Source organism: Prionailurus viverrinus, chromosome B1, assembly GCF_022837055.1.
Source record: "Prionailurus viverrinus isolate Anna chromosome B1, UM_Priviv_1.0, whole genome shotgun sequence".
NCBI lineage: Eukaryota > Metazoa > Chordata > Mammalia > Carnivora > Felidae > Prionailurus > Prionailurus viverrinus.
The window spans coordinates 8,953,711-8,976,915 of NC_062564.1; positions in this window are offsets into that span (position 1 = coordinate 8,953,711).

The following is a 23,205-nucleotide window of genomic DNA, read 5'->3' on the forward strand; positions in this document are numbered from 1 at the left end:
CTGACCCTGGTAAGAATTCTTGCCATTTGCCAGCTTCTGCCAGTTTTCCCGGGATCCTGTGTGTAGGCTGCAGAGGGAGTGGGGTGTCCTACAAGTCTCCTCCTGGTCCCCAGAAACTGTAGAGGAGGAAAAATAATTTTCCTCCCCGCCTTATGGTAGTGTTTCACCAAGACCCCTTTTATTCTAGGGCACTTCCTAAAATGGGTAAGTTTATCTAAAGTGATTTAAAGTTCTCCATGGTGGCCACTGTAATTCAAGATTAGTTTTGGTAAGTTTAACCTGCTTGTTGAGACTTAAAATTTTACTCACCCTCACCTCACGCTGGACCTGGTCCAGCTTATGCCAGACCCACGGCGCTCTGGCCAGTTTAGGACCTGGCTCAGTTTCCGACTCAGACCCGGTCCGGTTTCACAAGAGCACCTGGCCCGGTTTCCGAGTCGGACCCGGCCCAGTTTCTAAGGAGCACCCGTCCTGGTTTTTAAGCCAGAACCCATCCAGCTTCTAGGTCAGACCTGAGCGGGAAAAACAAACCAGCAGATGAAGTCTGAAAGCTCCTAATGCAGATGCTGCCAATCCAAGCAGGACCCAGCCAGCACCCCCAGATCCCAGCAGGACCCAGCCAGCATCCCAGATCCCAGCAGGACCCAGCCGGCACCCCCAGAGGCAGCGGGAAAGCAGCAAGCTCCGGGGACTCAAAGGTACCTTCACCTGGTTGCTTGTTGCTCCCTGGGTTCTCTCTTCCCGCCCCAGAACTGTTAAGACAGAAACAGGCCTACTGACAAATTCAAGAGTTCCTTTGAGCAAAATGGATTCAAATCGGGCAGCATCCAATCTAGCAGATAGAAGGGAGCTCCACGGAGCTGCACAAAATGAAAGACTTCTATAGGGAGAGCGAGACGGGAACAAGGAAGTTACAGTAGTCCAAACAGTGGGTTAATTCCTACAAGGTTACTACTTTCTTTTTGGGGGTTGGCCGGGGACCATCAGGCAGATTACCTGCTCATCATGAGATTCCTGATTGACTGGTTTAAGGTTCTGTTTCTGGGAGAGCCAAAACTGTAAGTAAGTCTTGTCTTGGTGACTAGGTCTTAGCATAAACAACTCCATTTTTAGATCCGTTGCCTTGTTTTTAGCAACATGCATGGCAGACGTTGCTTATTTTTGATAGTGTGGTTGTCTGGGCCCTATGCGCCAACACGAACCCATAATCCCTTTGGGGCTCTGGAGTACCTGATCCTGTTGCCACAGGAAGCCCCGTGATCAAATGCTTTTGACAAACATTTTTACAAATTTCTCCAGACTTTTAAAATATTCGCTTAGTGGGAGTTGTGAAGTTTCCAAATCTTCAAGGCTTCATTGCTGTGAAATAAGACACAATTTAAACAGCACAAAATAGCCTGGAAGAATTATTGCAAGGCAGGGAAGTGCTGTTAATTAAAGGTAGGTGCAATTGAGGAGAACTGATGTAAACTTCTGTGGGATTTTTCTTGGGGGGGGGGTGTTTTTTTGTTTTGTTTTAATTTTTTTAATGTTTATTTTTGAGGGGGGGGTGCTGAGTGTGAGTGGGGGAGGGGCACAGAGAAAGAGGAAGACACAGAATCCGAAGCAGGCTTCAGGCTCCTAGCTGTCAGCACAGAGCCCCACCGGGGGTTGGAACTCACAAACTGTGAGATCATGACCTGAGCCCAAATCAGACACTTTACCAACTGAGCCACCCAGGTGCCCCTCTGCTATGTGATTTTGGAGGAGGAATAAGTCATCTGTGCTGGTGTAATCAGGGTAAATGTGAAATTTAAAAGAGGGGATGAAACACAATAAGAAAGCAAGGAAAACATATATCATGCATTTATTAATTTTCATTAGCACCCGAACTGAGCCTTAGTATTTTTGATACCTCAGGAGCCAGGACAAGACTTCAGCAAAAAATTATGTAATATAATATGTTATATAATAATACATAATATATATTATATTATATAATAATATATAATATGTTATATGTATGTAATATATATAATTATATATTACATATTATACATAATTATATATAATAATATGTAATATATAATATATATTATATATGGCATAAATAATATATATTATACATGGTATATATAATATATATGTAATATAATATAAAATTATGTAATATAATACATGAGAAGTCAGCCCACTGCTGCCTGTCACTCCTCCTTTGTTCTTAGGGCGTTTGTGTTTCTTCTGGCTGAAAGAGCCCGAACTTTGTTACCTCCACTAAGTCCACTCTTTTTTCCATTTGAAAAAATTCTGCCACTTGAAATCAATTCCTGTCAGAGAAATGCAACACAGCTAAATTATACTATAATGGGAATGTCTGAGAAAAGATTTCAGTAGGTCAGTTTCCCCAAGGATATTTATATTTAAAATAATTAATATGCCACCCCAAAGAAATCAGACTTATTTGGTGGCTTCTTAGCATCTATTAACATACCCATTGGGTCCACCATCCAGTTAACCTAAACTTAATGTCCTATCTGCGGCTCTATCATAAAGGTGGTAACATGCTCTGGCTATTTGCATTCCTAATGGATTAATTTTTCTTTGACTAACATTTGAGAATAGTTTGAGTTTTAGTCTTGGAAGGCCCCTCATGTCATTTGTAGGTTTTCATAGAACTAGAGGCTTATGCTTTAGTTTGAGGTGAATCTAAATGAAACGTCTGTTGATCAAGTAGGTAGTGGACCTTTAAAAAAAAATTGTGCCACGACTTTCCCAGCATCCTGTCCAATTTTTCATTCTCTTAAATCATTTATTATGCATAACAGCAGAGATAGGTTGCATTACTGAGGAAAGAATTAGTTATAGATTATTTTTATTACAATGTGGACAGCATTACATAATTTTCTTTGGTAAGATTTTCTTTTGGTAAGATGTTTATGTTCCTAAATAGAACTTACTTCCTTATTTGATAAGATAGAATAGAATCTCAGGGAGATTCTCAAGACGTGGATTTAAATTTTTTTCTTTTTAATGTTTGTTTATTTTTGAGAGAGAGAGAGGAGACAGAGCGTGAGCAGGGGAGGGGCAGACAGAGAGGGAGACACAGAATCTGAAGCAGGCTCCAGGCTCTGAGCTGTCAGCACAGAGCCTGAGGTGGGGCTCGAACTCACGAACCCACGAACTGTGAGATCACGACCTGAGCCGAAGTTGGACGCTTAACCAACTGAGCCACCCAGGCACCCCACAAAACATGGATTTTAAAACCTAGGACAACAACCTGTTGGCCATGATTTACCCACCTAATCTTCCCGGGGCACCCATTTTTCTTTATCTGAAACACGGAGAACGTGAGTGTTCTTAAAGTTTTGTGAGTGAGGGTAGAGTGCTATGCAGACCAAATACAATTTCTTTTGTTTAACTGGCATTTAGCCAGCAGCCTTCAAATGATGTCAGGGAGGGGGCAGTCCAGAAATGTACAAAGCAGCAAAAAGAAATCAATTTGAGATTCAGAAATTTCTACAGGAATTATAAAGAGTAGGCCAGCTACCTATAATGCCTTTTAAAGCAAGCACTTAGAATTTCCTCGACTATCTTAAATGGGAATTAAAAATAAAGTTGTCCACCTACTTTGAGCTGTCTAAACTTTACATGTTTATAAACATGGTCCATCGCAGGGCTGTGAGATTTATGAATGTCTTAAAACATCAGCCTCAAGTCTTACCAAGGCGACAGCCTGAAATGGAGCCTTAAGTGATATTACAAATAGAGATCTCCTGTGCTGGGTGGGGAAGGGGAGGGGGTTCATCAGGCTCCAGGCCCCCCTCCATTTCCTCTAAACTTCATGGCTTTCAATTTATCAGTCTCAGAGGGATGAAGAGTTGAGTCTCTCCTGATAGCATTTGAAGCTGTGGTTCCACAGAGGATTTAACGCTGGAGTTGCAGGGAGTCTCGGTATTTCAAATCTGAGGCTTAAAAAACTAAGCCATCCCCTCCGGCTCTTGCACTGATGCTGTGAAATCCATTTGAGAAACATGCCCATGTTTGGCTCCTTGTTCAAAGCTGTAAGCGTGACTTGGCATTGAAATAATAATTTCTTTTTCAGAAACTCCCCGCTGAACCTGGGTTATCTAAATACAAGTTATTTGTTTGATTGGCATTTGCCCTTGTCAGTTTCACAAACTAGAAGCAGCTGTTGTTGCTAATGTTAGAGGGTTGTGGTACCGCGTTTCTCATTTCAATCTGTTTTTACGTTAATCTGTGAGCACTTGATGTTACTTTCTGATTGTACGTCCTGCACGAAATTAGCGTGTGTTTCATTATACAGAAGTAAGTGCTACTCTGTAAATGAGGAAAGAAGGTATTCTTCGTTTCTGAAATATTTTTTCTGGTTTATGACCCTGAAACCATTTGTCACATCAGTGACAGATTCAGGTCACAAACTTGTTTTTGACTTTTTAACCTTTAGAAGTCACCTTGGTGACTTATAGGACCATGTAGTGGAATACTGGCCTATTAAGTGATTTCTTCTCAAAATAAACTACATACAATATATTTTCAGGTTTTTTTCGTATTAATACCAGCCAGTGCTACAATAAAGGTATCATAACAAGGATATAGTACATCATGTTACATAGTGTAATCTGTTCTTTACGACAGTTGTTTATAATGTTATGATGCCTTCATGAATGTGATCCATTATAATAATAAAGGTCTAGGGCAACAGAACACGCTTCATGATGTCTTCCTACCATTTTAAAAATCACTGTGACATTGTTAACTAGTGTCACAGATTATTTTAGTGAAGAACTTTAACAAAGCAAAATGCTAAAGTAACAATGACTTTAGGACAGTAAGTCATTGTTAGTGAGTCCTGTCACTATGTAAAGTAAATCTTATGTCGATCATAACTTAAAGGGGAAAACGTAATGGTGAACAAATGTATCTTGTGTATGTGACTATCCAACTAGTATGTTACTTCCCAATGGTTCATACGAAGATTATTTTACATATGACTTAGTATTTACTTTTTTCATTTTTTAGAAACGTGCTTCTTCAACAATCTCTATGCTCACTGTCACAGAAGATCACATACCTCTTAACATTTTGGATATATCTGTTTGGAGAAAAATCTTAGCATCGTGCACATTGTTGTGTAACGTGGTTTTTTATCCTTAACCTCTTTGCATGTCACTAATATTCTTGATGCTGTTTTAAACCCCTTATATTGTAAAGTACATTGTAAATCTAGGAAAGTCCATAAAACAAATAGGCAGCTTAAAGAATTTTGCATAAAATGAACACCCATAGCATCACTCCTCATGCCAGCAAATATAATATTTTGAGCATCCCCGAAAACCCCTACCTGCTCATACAACAACACTTTTAGTGGAGGTGTAACATTAGTTTATGGCTGAACAAAAATGTGTCGTTTTCTACTGCCTTTTAAATTGTAGTTCTGTATATATAGATAACTTCTCAGAATTAATCTGTCAGACATTACACTGCGTTTATACAATTGGCTGTAGCAATTAAAATAGTGTCGTGCTGGGTCATGAGTGAAGGTCGACAGTGGGAATCCAGGACTGTTGCACGGCTCAGGTGATGAGCTGTGAGGTCGTCTATTACTAATAGTTGGGTTTCCTACGAATCAGGGCAGATTTGGAAATTAGGCAGGTCTCGAAATTCAGGGCAAATGCAAGGAGTCGGGTGGTTTGAAGACATGATTATCGCACGAGGTATCACTCTGAGGAGAGGGTTTTCGACCCTCCCACCATCTTTATAATTTTCATTGCATCTCAAAGCCCTGATGGGACTTGGTGGTTTAGGTGCCCTGATTACCGCATGGCTCTTGTAGTGAAGGCTTAGATCATACATCTTTGAAGGCTGAAATTCTTCGGTGTAGGGTTATGATAATTGTGATTGTAAACTTTTGTAATTTTGTGTCACTTTTAAGTGCTTGCAGTACCAAATAAGAGAAAACTTAGTGGCTCAAGAAAAAAGAGATTTGCTTTTTTTTTTTTTTTTTTTTTTTTTTTTTTTGTACCAAACAGTAAGTGTAAAACTTTTGGCGTTGGTTCAATAGCTCTAAAATGTCAGAACTTATTCGTTGCCTTATGGTCACAAGACAGGTACTGTGGCTCCAGACTTAGCACACGCAAGCCAAGTCAAGGGTCTAATAGCCACACCCTACCCTTTTGAGTAGGAAAACGGAAGCATTCCCCAGATACTGCCAGCAGAATATGGCTTCATTCTCATTGGCCAGAATGATGTCGCTTGGCCTTTTCGCTGAGCCCTACAATGCTCAGCAACATGTTTTTTCTTTTCTTTCCTTTTTTTTTTTTGTTGTCAAGGCTGGATGTCACTTCTGGTTCGGTGTAGTACATCATAGGAACAATACATACAGGAAGAGGTCAGATACTAAGGCAGCCTTGAGAATTCAAGACCTTTCTAAATTTCTAGAAACTTTTTGAAGGACTTTAGACTTCAGCAGAGTGTAAATATGGAGTTTGAGCCAATCTTATTTAGATCTCAGGGATCAAAGACACCTCATTCAACATCCGAATTATGACTGGTGCTCAGTGGGAGATTGAGAGGAAAAGGGCAATTCTCCCTCTGGGATAAAAAGATGGTTATTTTTGAGAATAAGAGATTAAAGGAAAATGGGGGACTTACCGCCTGATAATCTTGATCTTTTCTAGGAGTAGTGGAAATCACCTGCCAAGATTATAGCAGGTTTGAAATGGAACTGGTGATGAGAAATTGGTGAGAGATTTTAGAGGATTCATTACGGGAAGTCTCATAAAGATGGCAATAATTGAACAAGAAAGATTGTGGAACATAAACAAAGATCCATTTTTAAATCAAATAGCCAGACATTAGTGAATCCTAATTATCACGGTCTTTTGCCTTGCTGTAGTATCATTTCAAGGCACCTCAATTATGATGTAAAAAGTGAGAATTATCCCTTACTGGAGAGAGAGTCTACTTGGTTTGGTGGGAAATTTATTGGTGTAGCTGATCATGGCAAAATCCACTGTGCTTCTGAACCCTGGGAGTGTGTGTGTGTGTGTGTGTGTGTGTGTGTGTGTGTGTGTGTGTGTGATAGAGAGTTAACACACAGTCAGTGGAAGGTTTTGAGAGACTGGACATCCTAGTGAGGGCAGACTGCCTATTTTAGTGGAAGTCCAAGGCGAGAGAGTTCAGAAATAAGGAGGGTGTAATAAATTACAACAGTGCTTTTCATTTACTGCTGACTAGTACATTCTGGGCTTTTAAAGGCAGATTCAATCCTCAGAGTGAAAAAGGGGAGACTTACAACCTGGTCGTGTCCTTAGTGGCTGATACCTTCCTTTTTCTTTCCTTTCCTCATTCTCTTTTCTTTCCTCCCCCCTCTTCCCTCTTCTCCCTCTTCCTCTATCCCCCATTCTATCCCCTTTTCCTTCTTCACTTTCTTCTTTTCAAAAGTGTGTATTACTTGCTTACTCTGTGTCAGACATGTTCTTATGTATTGTTATAGATACAGTGGTGAGCAGACCAGACATATTCCTCCTGTTGGGACTTACCGAAAGCACCAAACTCATAGACTGTACGTTGAAGAGCAGTGGAAAAGGAGGCAGATCTTGGGATGGCCCGCGGGGAGTGGTGAAGGTGACCAGAAGTGGTGAGATTGCAGGTTTTCATGGAAGAGTGTGCAGGCTTGCTCTGGGTTGGGTGTGTCCCGTAGGGGGAAGAAAGGACTTAGGCCTGTCACCGAGGTTCCACTAGCTCTGTCGGACCATGTGACCGGACATAAGTCAGGATGACAAATGGGATAAGGAATACATTTTTGCCTTTGGATGCAGAGCGACCTTGGCATTGATTTAATTACTCTAATGCTCTGACGTGTTTCTGATCCTAGGAGGGTGACATCTGCATTGCTCCCAGTGGTGTCAGGAAGGCACTCCCGGGGGTGGCTCCTGGTGTGGAGGGATGGACTTCATATGCGCAGAAGTCAGACAGTCCTGCAAAACCGCGGGGTCCTCCTGTGGAGAGGAGCCCAGACCCTGGCTGACCCAACATGGCCGTGTCAGTCGCCTGGAGGAAGAGAAGGAAAAGCCGAGCGAAATTAGGGAGGGATCCTTTTTCCTCACTGCTCCATCTTCTTTCCTGCTGAGGCTATTCACTGAGCCCTTGGCCTCTCTACTCCTTTCCCCTGAGCGGCTATTCCAGTGACAGATTTGGGGAGACTAAATTGGACAGGGTCACCTGTGCCCTTCACCCTCTGGAGGCCGAGTGACAGGCAGGATTGTCATCCCTTGCCCCTGCTCGTTCCTGCCTGGCTGGGTTAAGTGTGGCCAAATCTGGGTTTAATGCGAGGAAGCCCATCTGACTCTCAAAGTAAGGGATTTCCTCTGCCTTAGCCTTTATTAGTTCTCAGAGTGATTCGCAGGCATCTGTCGACCACGCCTGGATCTTCTATTTTAGTTCACTCAGAACAGAGGCGAGGGAGAGGAGCGCCGTGGAAGGGGTGCCCCAAGGAGCGAAACAGCGATGATGCTCACCCCACCTTCTTCTGCTTCATAGAAGTTTCTGAACGCGCTCACGCAGGCCATCTCATCGATGGCCCCCATTTTGCAGGTGAAGAAATTCAAGTTTATAGCAGTTAAATAGCTAAAAGTTGCAGTGAGATAAGATATCCAGGTCTCCTGCCTACTAAACAAATGTTTTGTCTTTCTTGTATCTTCAACTACGTTGGGTGTATATTAAGGATACGTTTCCTCTGCATCACCGGGGTGAGTCATACCTTCATCAAAGTTTGCACAGCCCCGCAGGTAACCTCAGTCAAACTGTGGAAAAAAAAAAAAAAAAGCTCACCTCTATATATCTTAGGAGTTAAAGCCTCGCACATCATTCATTCATCACTCACTTGAAATAGGTCAGATTTTTCATTCTCGTCTGAAATGCATTCAAACACATTTCCGTTGAGGGCTGCCCTTCGCGCAGTTTTGCGTTTGTTTGTTTGTTTGTTCAAAGTGCTGGATTTGCTGGATTTTGGTATTGGTTTTGTTATGTTTGTCATCCGGTGCTATTTATTTGTGACTCAACGAGCAAATGAGTAGTCAAGTCTGCAAACTGTTGAAGAATTTCGACAGCAGCTGCTTTCTACCAAGTACCTTTTAATTCCTCCACCTTGGCAGAATGCGGTGTCTATCAATTGTCGCAAAGCCTCAGAAGTCTCCAGCTCCGCGGTGAAAACTCTGTTGTGCTTATTTTTATGTGAAGGGAAACCTAACACGGTGAGCACCCAGGAGAGTCCTTATGGGCAGATAGCACTGGAACGTTGCCACGTGGCAGTAAACTCTTATCTCCAGCCAAGACCCATCACCACAAATAGAAGGAATGCGAATTAGCCGCGGAGCCTGTGCATTTACTATTAAGAGCAACTGTGCAATCTAGTTTTCAAGACCCACACTACCCAAACACATTTTTCTGCATTACATAATGTTATCATTTAAATATTGTCGTTCGAATGGGAAGCCCAGCTGTGCATATCAGGACACAGCTGTCGGGTTGAGGTGCACACAAGCCATCTGGTGCTTGGTTCTGGGTGGTTAAATTCTAGCCGGGGATTTAACTTCATATCCAGCTGTGATAAAGTAAATTGAAAGCTGCCTATTATTCTTCAGAAATCGCTCCTCTGGGACAGTCCTCAGAAATAAATTTTAGCCAGAGGTATCATTGACTGGTTCTACACTTTCGGTTAAGGCGTTGGCCAAACTAAAGGCAAACAAAAAATCGTGCGGTCGTTTCATTGTCTTTGTGGGAAATAAAGCAGGAGAGCTGAAGAGAACGGAGCTGTTCAGTCTTCTTCAGATTATTTGTGGAGGGGGCCGCACCTGCCGTCGAATGGACTTTCTTCGTCTCTCTGGGCGCGATGGGAGGAAGAGCCAGGTGATGTGTAAAGGCCGAGTTGGACAGCAAAGGCAGTGATCGTTCTGTCGGTAGCCATGAGAAGTAGGAGGGAGCAACAACATTTTTCACAGTAGTCATTGCCGTGCTCAGGTCCACCCCTTTCCCACTTCCAACTGTGTTCAAGGGGCGGATCTTCAAATGCCGCCTTGACCTTTTGTGAGTATGTTTAATCACGAAATCTCGAGAAAGAAAAAGCCCTTGACAAGTTAGACTGCTCCGGTGTCTTGAGGCATTTCTGTGTATCACTTCCTGTATTATGGAATTAATCCCTATCGCTTTTTAACATCTTCAAAGGAACAGACTTTTATTATAACTTATTGCAACATTTTACTTACTCAATGCCTCATAGATCATTTTCTCCAAAGCAAATGGCACTGATATGTATTCATTACTGAGCAGGGTAGAGTTATGGTATATATTCATGTACGTTAGCTGTCAAATAATTTAGCTGGCCTCAAGATGAAATGGCTTCCTCTTTCTTTAAAACAATATACTTTATTCTACTCCGTGTCTTCTAATTGGAAAAACTTACCTTTTCTCTCTAGATGGAACTTTCTTCTGGGAGCCACAATTGCTTTTTTCTTTTTTTTTTTTTAATTTTTTTCAATGTTTATTTTCAAGAGAGAGAGAAAGAGAGAGCGAGAGCGTGACCATGAGCAGGGGAGGGGCAGAGAGAGAGGGAGACACAGACTCCGAAGCAGGTTCCAGGCTCTGAGCTGGCAACGTGGAGCCCGACACAGGGCTCGAACTCACGAACTGAGATCTGACTGAGCCACCCGGGCGCGATTGCTAGTTTAAACACAGAAAAAACTGAAGGTGGGTGTGTGTAGAGAAGTGATTCAGTAAAGACCCTTTGCTTTATTTTCTTTTCAAAATGTGTTTGGCGAAAATCTTTTGTCGGATGATGTGAGTAACTAGAACACACGGGGAAGGCTACGAATGCAAACATCTGATGTGTATACATTAGTCAGGGTTCTCCCGGCAAACAGAACCATGAGGCTACAGATAAGTAGACAGAGATAAAAAGAGATTTATTATAGGCATTGGCTCACATGGTTTTGGAGGCTGAAAAGTCCCACAGTATGTGGTCTGCAGACCGAAGAGCCAGGAGAGCCTCCGGTGTAATTCAGTACTAGGCTACAGGCCAGAGAGCGCGACGCTGAGCCAGTGATCTTACTCACATCTGAGGTCAAAGGCCGAGGACCAGAAGCTCCAAGGCTGGAGAGCAGGGGAAGGTGGACGTCCCAGCTCAAGAAGAGAGAGAGAATTTGCCCTTCCTCCTCTTTTTCTTTTTGGCTCTCTGCACATTAGGTGATCCTGCCCTTGTGGATCTTTTAGCCCTACTCAATCGAATGCTAATTTCCTCCGGAAGCACCCTCACAGACATTCCCAGAAACAACATTTTACCGGAGTCCGGGGGTCCCTTAGGCTAGTCAAGTTGACACAGAAATTCATCACCGCAGAGTAGTTAGGTTTGCTGGTTTATTTTGCTTTTGATTCTAAATACAGAGTTTAATAATAGGGAATTAAGTTCAAGACCTGTTTCTAGGGGCACCTGGGTGCCTCAGTTGGTTAAGCATCTGATTTCGGCTCAGGTCACGATCTTATGGTTCGTGGGTTCGAGCCCCGCGTTGGGCTCCTTGCTGACAGCTCAGAGCCTGGAGCCTGCTTGGGATTCAGATTCTGTCTCGTTCGCCCTCACTCTCGCTCTTGCTCTCTCTCACTTTCTCTGCCCCTCCCCCACTCATGCTCTGTTTCTCGCTCTGTCAAAAAAAAAATAGAATAAAAAAATAGAATTGATCTCAGGATTATATATTTATTAGTGATTCCTCAAAAATAGCCATTTTAAAAACATGGTTAATACTTTGAACACCCGATAAAGAAATCCATCCCTCAGATCCTACAGGTACCCCACTCCATACCGTATTCCCTGGACTAAATGGGGCCGATAGTACCATTTTAAGCAACTCTGTGCAGCATGAAGGGCTGACCTTGACCTGGTAGAAACATGAGACAAAAAGGAGTAACAGCAAGGAGAACAGGAAATCTACAAAAATTCTAAATTTACAAAGATTTGAGAGACATAGTATGCATCATATTTTATTCTCAAATTTAAACTGTGGACAGTTGTTAAGTTTTAGACTGTTCTTTTCAGTTTGAATACTTTAAAAAATAATTTTATTTCATGCTTCAGTACCTCACGGTGTAGACAAATGAAAACTGAAAATTACCTGTACTTGGTGTTAGAGGTTTCATTATTTGACCTAGAAAATTAATTTTACCAAAGTCACCGTGATGCCTACAAGCCGTCCAGTGATGGTAAATAGCCCTTCTTACAGCAAAAAGATGATAGACTGAGAAAAGTGTAAGGAAAATTAATATTTAGTGACTTTGGCTTTTCATCTTATGTGTATTATTTCTTTCAAAAATGGGAGATGGGCGTGACTCTCTTGAATGAGTGAATTTTAAAAATACTTGAAATGAATATGGATATTTATATAATCCCTATGTTGTATTATGAAACTATCTGGGAAAAAATGAGTAGTGGTAAAAATGACTCAAGACGGTTTGATGTTTGTACGAAGGGACCTGTTGTGGGGTCAGACGCTCTACAATAGAAGGAATTTGTTGTTGTTGTTTTTAAATGTTTATTTATTTTGAGAGAGACAGAAAGAGAGAGTGTGTGACCAGGGGGAGGGGCAGAAAGAGAGGGAGAGAGAGAACATCCCAAGCAGGCTCCATGCTGTCAGCACAGAGCCTGACGCGGGGCTCCATCCCATGAGCCGTGGGATCACGACCTGAGCCAACATCAAGAGTGGGACACTTAACTGACAGAGCCACCCACGGGCCCCTGTTGTTGTGTTCTCACTTGTCCTGACTTGGACGTGAGCTTCGTTTCCAGGCAGGAAATGGACTAGCACTTGTGGCGCTGATGGTGCCGAAGCATGTCGGTATGTTCTGTTCTTTGTGCAGCGGTGACCGCGATGATGAGCAGCTGCCATCTATTGTGTGCTTACGGTGAACCCAGCACTACGTGCAGTATTCCCTGTGTTAATTTATTAATCCTCTCAACACTATTATTACCCACACTGTGCAGGTGAGGAAAGACCCAGAGGGGTTAAGGAACTTGCCCAAATTCTCCTAGCTAGTAAATAGTACAGCCAGAATACAAATCCGTAATGTCTGGTTCCGGAAACTGTATCCTTTTATCCTAAATTATATTGTCTCCAAATTATGATTTGATGTTGTTTTATAATATATTATAGAATATATCTGATTGGGATCTCATAAACAACCAGGATTCAAAATATGCAAATATGTAACGCACATGTGGTCTCTTTTTTTATTTTTTAATGTTTATTCATCTTAGAGAGAGAGAGAGCAATAGTAGGGAGAGGCAGGGAGAGAGGGAGACACAGAATCTGAAGCAGGTTCCAGGCTTTGAGCTGTCACTACAGAGCCTGGCGTGGGGCTGGAACTCATGGTTAGTGACCTGAGCCAAAGTCAGATGCTTAACAAACTGAGCCACCCAGCCCCACCCACCCCCCCGCCCCGCCTCTTCTTAAATAACCAACCAAAGAAATGATGGTGTTTAGAATATGTTAAATATACTAGATTCATAATTCCCCAGGCTCCCAGGTTTTTTTTTGTTTTTTGTTTTTTTTTTAAGTCAAAGCCTTTTCATATTTTGGAAAGAACTTGAGGAAAGCAATTTGGAAGATAATGGAGTAAAAGGCAATAGAATCATTTAGGTACTAAATCATTAGTTACTAAAATGGGTGCTGGAGTATAGAGAACAGAGTGGTTTCGACTAGTAACGTTACCTCAATTAAACTGAAATACGTTTAAAAAAGTTCTGAAAAATGAAGGACACAAGTTTCCACAAACTGTGTACCCTGAAGATGGTACAAGAGGAAATCAGTTTTGCTCACAAAAAGACAGCTCTGGTTTAGACGGAAGTAAATCTTTCCAGGATTCTGTGCGATAGATCAAAGCTGTAGAGACTCACCTGGCCTTGCTTATCACAACTCAGGTACCTGTTAAATGTTAACTGGATCCCTAAGATCCTTCCACCTCTGTGATTGTGTTGAACTTGACCAACAGTTGTGCTGTGCCCCCCCTACCCTTTAAACTGATGCAACTTAATTATAAGGGCTATGGTGTGTGTGTGTGTGTGTGTGTGTGTGTGTGTGTGTGTGTGTGTATATATATATGCATGTAGACCAAAGATGGCTACATAATCATTGGGAAAATGGTATCATCAGCATCCTTTAGGAGCTGAATGGTGGTGTTTTTCAAGGCATTTTCAAGTCCTTCTGCATGAGGTGAACTTGTTACCAAAATCCAAGTTTGGCTGCCTGTCACTTAAGAGATGAGTTTTAATCAGAAAGGAATATGAGGTTTCTCTAGGAGACTGGCCCAACTGGGGAGAAGGCAGACTCTTGTCTAAAGGCCAACTTTAAGGTTTGTGCCTGGCCCTAGGATTTTTAAAGGTGTCTAGGGCAGTTAATCAGTAAAGGATGTACATGGTCTGTAACATTTCTGGGTGCCGTGCAGACTCAATGGTGCCAGTCCCAGATGTTATCCCAGGGCTCCAAGATTGCGCACGGGGGTCTGGTTCATTAGCGCCTGGGAGTTGTACGAGGTCTGGTTTCTGTTTCATGACATGAAGTGCTCTGTTCTTCCTAAGAAATAACGCATGATTTATAGATACCCAAAGAAAGGTTAGTTAATCACTTGTGTGGTCTAAGCATACTTGGAAAAGCTTAAAAACTACTGGGTTGGCCAGACAGGCCAAGACATCTTCCAACTCAATTCTTACCAAACAGGAATTAGTTATTCAAGGGTTAACCTCTTCATGGATTAGAGGCCTCTAGCCAAGTCATAGTTTAGGTTAAGAGAAAACACATATTCTTTCTAGGAAAAATTGTAAGCATCAAGATTACCCTGTGGTGAAAGACGTGATCCTCTTTGAAGGAAAGATGTGAAGCTGGAGGTTTAACTTAAAACATATACGATGGCTTTATTACTACTCGTTTGGAAAGAGGAACAAAAGAAAGTTTGGGGCAAAACCGAAGTGATCTGAAAACACTTACTTGAAGTTTATGCAAATAATACATTTCATGAAGTACTCCTCGATCGTATGTGCTGATCTATAACTTGCTAACCCTATAATCATCATGTTGCTATTAACTGAACTGTCCACAATTTCTAGGCCCATTCTTAGTTACAAAAGTTATGCAATTGGTAAAATAATGCTCTCAGGAGTGTAAAGGGTCACTTCATCATTTTTGCTTGTTTTTTATTTTTTTACTTTTTAAAGTTTATTAATTTTTTTTGGGGGGGGGGCATGAGCAAGCAAGGGAGGGGCAGAAAGAGAGAGGGAGAGAGAAAGAATCTGAAGCAGACTCCACACTGATAGCACAGAGCCTGAGGTGGGGCTGGAACTCAGGGACCATGAGATCATCACCTGAGCTGAAACCAAGAGTTGGATACTTAAGCGACTGAGCCACTCAGGTGCCCCCACTTATTTTGTAAAAATACAGAGATATAGGGGCACCTGGGTGTCTTAGTCGGTTAACCGTCTGACTTTGGCTCAGGTCATGATCTTGCGGTTTGCGAGTTCGAGCCCCGCATCAGGCTCTGTGCTGACAGCTCAGAGCCTGGAGCCTGCTTCAGATCCTGTGTCTCCCTCTCCCTCTGCCCCTCCCCTGCTCATGCTCTGACCCTCTCTGACTTTCAATAATAAATAAACATTGAAAAAACATTTAAAAAATACAGAGATATGACTTTGCAACACTGACCAAATCTCAAATATATACTTTAACTCATTTTATCTTCATAAACATCTTTTAGTAGTTATCATTACTTTAACACTTCATTCTAGGGGCGCCTGGGTGGCGCAGTCGGTTAAGTGTCCGACTTCAGCCAGGTCATGATCTCGCGGTCCGGGAGTTCGAGCCCTGCGTCAGGCTCTGGGCTGATGGCTCAGAGCCTGGAGCCTGTTTCCGATTCTGTGTCTCCCTCTCTCTCTGCCCCTCCCCCGTTCATGCTCTATCTCTCTCTGTCCCAAAAATAAATAAACGTTGAAAAAAAAAATTAAAAAAAAAAACCACTTCATTCTAGGTCACTAAAATTTTGTACCATCTTCCAGCATTCTTCATCCTTTTTAACACGTTTGGTGAAATTTCAAGTTCAATAATTATTGAGGAGACTTTGGGAAAAAAATCTGGTTAAGATGACACCTAAAGGATTAGGTTATTTAAACATGAGGTTTAACCTGAACAATGAGGTTATTCAATCTTAGATATTAGGATAGAAATTACCCTCTTTGATTTTTTATTACAGACATTCTCTTTTATCTGACACAAAGCAAATGTAATAGTTTCAAGAGCTGCGAATGGACTGGATGACCTTAAAAACTTATTCCATGAACATAGGTATGACCTACACAATACTGGGCATGAAGTGACTGGAGCCACTCTTCCCAGAGTGAAGAGATTAGTTAATAGTGACAAGTAGGAAGTGTCATGACACTGGACACTTGAGTGTGCCTGCTGGAAGTGTCGTAGGTGACTCTTCCCATCACAGTGATTTTGAAAGCCCAAGCCTCCCACTGTATGACCCGGAAAAATGCAATTCCTTTGAGAAATTAGACATCCAGAACTCTGGTTGGAAATACAGAACTAAAGCACACTCCCGTCATATTCAGGGCCTAACCAGAAGATCAAACATTACATATACGTTAGTTGATACAGACGCATGCTTAAAAAATAAAAGTGAGAAAGCACAAGCAAAGGCTAAGGTTTATGAGTAAAGGAAGTCAAAAGTCAAATGCATATTCCTGGTGTCTTTGTGCACAGGAAGCAGGGACGAGTGGTTAAGACTATACCCTGAACTCAATCTGCATGTGTCTGAGGCCACTGTGTAAACTTCACCGTTTGTCATGTAGAGCTGTGTATTGCTAATCGTAGAAAGGTTTCATTTCTGGCTGTGAATTTCATCTTCTTCGGTGGATTCATTCACCATCTTCATAAAAGGCAGAGGAGATGTTCTGTCATAATAGTTGACATCTCTTCTGAATAGACCAGGTATCCATTCTAATTAACTAATGCTGATGCATAAAAATTAAGTAATTTTAATATCGCTCTTGAACCTAAGTCTTTATTTTATAGATACTTGATTTGGTTGCTCAGATACGCAACCATTACGTATGTGTATGATGAGTTATCTTCAGAAAAATCTATACATGAAGCCAAACTCTTTAACACTTGTTTTTTCTTCTAATGATGACTTGGCTAATCCTATATTATGACCATTATTATCATTTTCAGTGTATTGAGGTCTATAAATTATATCTGTAGGTATAGCTTCTACATATTTCTACAGAAGACTTTTAAGTATGTCATATATGCATGTATCTATATGTATAAGTGCATAATCTATATATGTCCATATATCTATATATGTATAAGTGCACAAATATGGGGTATATAACTTGGTGAATTTTTACGTATAAAAATGCATCCATATCGTCACCACCTAGATCAAGGTATAGAACATTTCCAATAGCTGTCCTTATCAGTTCACACCTCCTTCCCAAAATAAGCCCTCCTATGACCTCTGTTGCTGTAGAAGAGGTTGCCTGTTTTTGAACTTTGTACAAATGAATCCATACAGTTTGTGTGCTCTTGTGTCCGGCTTCTTTTTTTTCAATACCACACCTCTGAGATTCATCTGCATCATTACAGGAAGCAGGTTTTTCGTGTTCATTGGTATGTAGCACACTGTTCTATACTTTATCCATTGTAATATTACTTGCATTGTTTCCAGTTTGGGGCTAGCTGCGACTAATACGGCCACACAGTTCTCTGGTAGAGTTTAACACTTATTTCTCTAGCGTGTATACCCATGACTCATTGCTCTTAGACAAGGCATGCCGAAGAAAATACATTTGTCCATTTCACAGATATCTGCATATCTCCCTAAAGAGAAATTAACTAGCAATAGAAAAACATCTCCTTAAAGCCTCTTTGTTTATGAATCATTTCCTTGGTCATTGGATATGGCACTCTTTGTTTCCAGTAAAATCTGTGCCTTGCCAAGAAAGTAAAACCACGTTGTAGAGATATGCTATGAGTTGGACTCCAATGAAATGTAAGTGTAAGGTCTAACGGGATTATGCCAGAGGCACAGATGTAAAAAATTAATTTTACCATAAGCTCACTCTGTCAGCTCAAATTCTCTGCCCCAGAAAGTGTAAGACAGACCGTTCAGAATATTTCTGTCATGACCCGCGGCAATTTCTAACCCTTCCCTACAAAAACAAAACAAAATGAAACAAAACCAAAACCACACAAAACATGCATAACTTCCTTGTCATAGAGCATCCCTGAGCAAGACCAGCTCTGCTCTGGGCCTTACCTTCAAGTGGAGGAAGGAAAAGCAGTGTGAGTTGTGTCTACACATGCTTAGGAATTGCATTTGATAAAACAGTGAGTTGCAAACATGGTTTGTTTGGTCTCAGGCTCAAAGCTGACGTAGCTGAAAGCTTCGAAAGACTTAAAACCTAGGGCAGTGAGTGGCATCCCCTTCCTCCATTGGCTCAGACTGAACACCTGGGATTCAGCCTTGATTTACTTTCCTCAAACCCATCTGCAACCCATCAGCAAGTCCTAGTGACTCTTTTTTAAATGGTTATTTATTTATTTTGGGGGGGGGCCGTGTCAGAGAGAGGGGGGAGAGAGAATCCCAAGCAGGCTCCATGCTGTCAGTGCAGAGTCCCACATTCCTCACAAACCATGAGATCAGGACCTGAGCCAAAATCAAGTCAGACGCTCCATCTACCAACTCACCCAGGCGCCCCCTAGAGACTCTCAGTAAAACATTCCAACTGCAACCACCTGCACCATTTCTCTGTGCCTTCTCTTCCCTGCCATCCCCCTCTCCCCTCCCTTGCCCTCTCTTCCCTGCCATCCCCCCTCCCTCCCTTCCCCTTCTCTTCCCTGCCATCCCCCCCTCCCCTCCCTTGCCCTTCTCTTCCCTGCCATCCCCCCTCCCTCCCCTGCCCTTCTCTTCCCTGCCATCCCCCCTCCCTCCCTTGCCCTTCTCTTCCCTGCCATCCCCCTCTCCCCTCCCTTGGACTTAGCAGCCCATTAGCAGGTGTTTCTTCTCTGTACACTTATGGCTGCTTTGCATCTGTTTCTGCATTCTGCCATCTTGCTGCAGACAGAATTATTTTTTCTAAATATAAATTCGATAATGACATTCAATTAGAAACAGAAACAAATAAAACAGAAGCTACCTGGGGCTTATCATGAAACCTAGACCCAAATCCCTTTTGGCCAAAACATCTCTAGATTCTCAGTCTTGACTGCACATCGAGAAAGTTTGAAAATATTAACTTATGTGGGCAAATGGCATTTTACAGCTCCCTGAGGAGGTTCTAATGCTCACCCAAGACTGAAAAACTTCTCTCACATCCCGTCTCCTCTCTCCCTCTCTCTCCCTCTCCCCCCACTTCAACTCCACTTGTTTTCTTGCTGTTTTTTGAACAGACTGAACTCATTTCTACCCCCCAACATGGATCATTCTTTGCTCAGATTCTTGGATAATAGATTCTTCCACACACTTAGATCTCTGCTCAAATGTTAACTTTACACATCCATTTTCCTTGACCAACCTGCTTAGCCACTCCCTGCTTCTTTATGCTCTGTGTTTTTAGCATTTACATGAAATTATGTTACTTTCGTTTTTACTTGTTTAGTGTTGCTCTCCCTGGGAAAGAATGTCTGCTTCATGAAGATGAACGCTTTGTCTTATTCACCAAAATGTCCTTCACTCAGCATATAGTATGACTGTCGCTAATTCTCCAGTTAGTGGTTTTTGGTTTTTGGTTTTTTGGTTTTTTTGAGTGATTGAAAGGACTAATCAAGATTTGGGATCAAGAATTTCTACAATTAAGGTATTGTAGCTTATAGAATTCTTCATCTGAAAGGCTTTTGTTGTTGTTCTATATACAGCCTTAGACTTTCCTTGTGGAAATAGTGAAGGAGACTTTGGCTTTATTTGCTTAATTATGTTGCTTTTTTTAAAATGTTTATTTTTAAGAGAGAGAGAGTCTGAGTGTGAGCAGGGGAGGGGCAGAGAGAGAGAGAGAGAGAGAGAGAGGGAGAGGGAGAGAGGGAGAGAGGGAGACACAGAATCCGAAGCAGGCTCCAGGCTCTGAGCTGTTAGCACAGAGCCTGACACGGGACTCAAACTCATGAACCAAGAGATCGTGACCTGAGCTTAGGTAGGTCGCTTAACCAACAGGGACTCTGGCTGCCCAGGTGGCCCAATGTTGCTATGTTTTTATGTTCCACTTACCTAGTGAGATCCAAACCATGTGGTTGGACTTTAAAGTGAGTTGGCTGGCTCCAGGACTAGGATTCTTTGCTAGATTCCTGTCTACTGAGAAAGCAGTATCCACCGTTCTCCTAGGAGAATGGCCTCAATGGTAATCCCTGCCCTGTATGCTGAAGGCCACCCTCCTCACCCCCTTTATTCCTGTGTCTCCTTTCCACCTTCTCCCTTCCTGGTCCAGTGATGCTTCTGCATTTACAGGACTTCAGCAATAGACATTGTCCTTCCACACATCTTCATACCCCCGGCTTAGGGCTGGGTCCCGGCCACTCACACAGAAGTCCAAGATGGCTACTTTCCAGCTCCAAGGCAAACGCTGCAAATCTTTCTCCTGAGTTAGAATGTAAATGAGAGCACTCAGGGGTCATGTAGCCTCATCAGGAGGAGAGCTGAACTTTGAACTTGTTATTTGGCCACAAGAACAGCACACTCTACATTTTATCCTGCTTTTCTGAGGCTAAGCGAAATTATACTGAGAGAGTAGAAAGCTTGAAGAAGCCCTACAACTAAATGTAGAAAGAATAAAGAGCAGAGTGAGAGCTATTTTGCATTGGGTTGGTGATTAGAAACTCATCTGGCTATTTTAAGCACAAAGGAATTTATTATAGTGAATTAAGTGCCAGTAGGAACATAGATATAATTATGATGATACAAAAGTGGGCACGATAATTAAAAAAAAAAAACTAAGTGGTGAGAAAAATCAAAGAAATTTTATGTGTCTATAAGCAACATCCTTTTTTTGGTAAGGATGATTCTGAGCCACCAAATGTGAATTCTGCAGCATATGAGCAACAAACAGAAAATAAGAAAATGATTGAAACAGGAAGAAAACAGAAAGAAAAACCATCTTCGACTGTATACAAGGCATGGCAACTCAACATTGCATGAGTTCATTAACACAGTTCTTAAAACGGTTTCTGCCTGCGGGGAGGGGTCAGTAAGCACTAGCTACGAGAAACCATGAGGACGTGCCAACCAACAGAACTTGGTACATGCTATTTTCAAACCCCACTCTCTTCTTCCATTGTCAAAGTGAAAGGCAAGGTGGGCAGCCACAGAGGGCACCAGATTCAATCTTTGGTAAGGTGATTGCAAGCACATTTGGAAGAGTTAAGGTTGGTGGAGCCACTTCTGCAGATTCTTTTTGTTTTCTTCTTTGGTGCTTTTTAAAATTACAAACCATAAGAGACTCTTAAAAACTGAGCATAAAATGAGGGTTGATGGGGGGTGGGAGGGAGGGGAGGGTGGGTGATGGGCATTGAGGAGGGCACCTGTTGGGAGGAGCCCTGGGTGTTGTATGGAAACCAATTTGACAATAAACTTCATATTAAAAAATAATAATTAAAAAAATTAAATATTCCCTTGGGACTGAAAACAAAATAAAATTTTCAATGTGAAAAAATAAAATTACAAAAGTAATATATACATGATATCACACCAAACAGCAGAAATGTATAAAGAGAAAGTTGAGAAATGCACTTAACTCAGTTTCCCTAATTCCGTTGACTAGTGTTAATGGCTTTGTGTCACTCAACACATTTGTAATTCAAATGCTAGTTGTTTATTTGGGGAAAAAGTTAAGCAGAATGCAGAGTAGCATAGCCTGCCTTCAAAGGGAGGTCATTTCAGAGATTACTGTCTTTGTACAGTAAGCGTAAATCCTTTATAGACTTAAGAACCAAGGGGCTTGGGAAAACCAAGTTACCTTTTTGATATTTTATTAATTTAAAAAATATATTCTCATTGGAATTATTCTGGGGGAAGAAAGAATGCTATCAGGCAAGATGTGAGCTCCTTAGGGATTAGTATTATCACAAAACCTAGCAAAGACCCTCACACAAGGTGAGGATTTTATAAGTGTTAAAACAGAAAAAAGGAACATCTAAACCCTTTTAATATAACAGGCTTTAAAAAATATTGTCAACAGTTCTCATTTTACCTATTATAAATATTATTTTTCTCCGCAATATCGTTAAAATAACATATAAAATGGATTTATTCAATTGATTAATTTGTTTCATACTTTTTTTATTTACTTCTGACTCTTGTACCATTTTGGAAAGTCCTATGCATTTAAGAGTTTACTATATATTTTTTTTAATTTAAAAAATTTTTATTTTATTTTTAAATAGTTATTTATTTTTGAGAGAGAGAGAGCGCGAGCGAGTGAGCCAGCAGGAGAGGGAGACACAGAGTCCGAAACCTGCTCCAGGCTCTGAGCTGTCAGTGCAGAGCCCCATGGGGGGCTGGAACTCACAAACTGAGATCATGACCTGAGCCCAAGTCAGCCGCTTAACCGACTGAGCCACCCAGGCGCCCCAATTTGCATAATAGTTTAAATAAATTTTTTTTTATTAGCTTGTAGATCCTCAGCACCACTGATACCCGTGTTTCTGTAAGGGTTTTCATTCAGAGTACCAGATGTGCATGAAACATACATTAATGGCACAGAAAGGAAAGGAGATATCCGCTTTCAGGTACCTCTGAAAAATATCTAAACAATCCCATACAGACGGCGACGCCTTCTTCCCGATCATCCCTAGGGAGCGTTTTGCCACAGCCGTTCTCGGTAAATGGCTTTATTCCAAACTCCTCCAAACCAGCCCAAGTTGTACGTAACAACTCTACGCCACGTCTGGGTTTCTTCTTGCTTTCTTTCCCTTCTTTACTCTCTTATTTATCAGGGGATCAGGCCCCATGATTGGGGATTGGTGTATAGTTACTGAGATGTGGGTATCCATCCTTTCTTCTCAGTCTGAGGCTTATGATTTAACTTAAATAATGACCAAATCCACAGCTCAGCCAATTGGTTTTTAATGAGGTTCTTGCATATTTGTATTTTAGTTTGCGTAGGGAATACGATTCTTATAC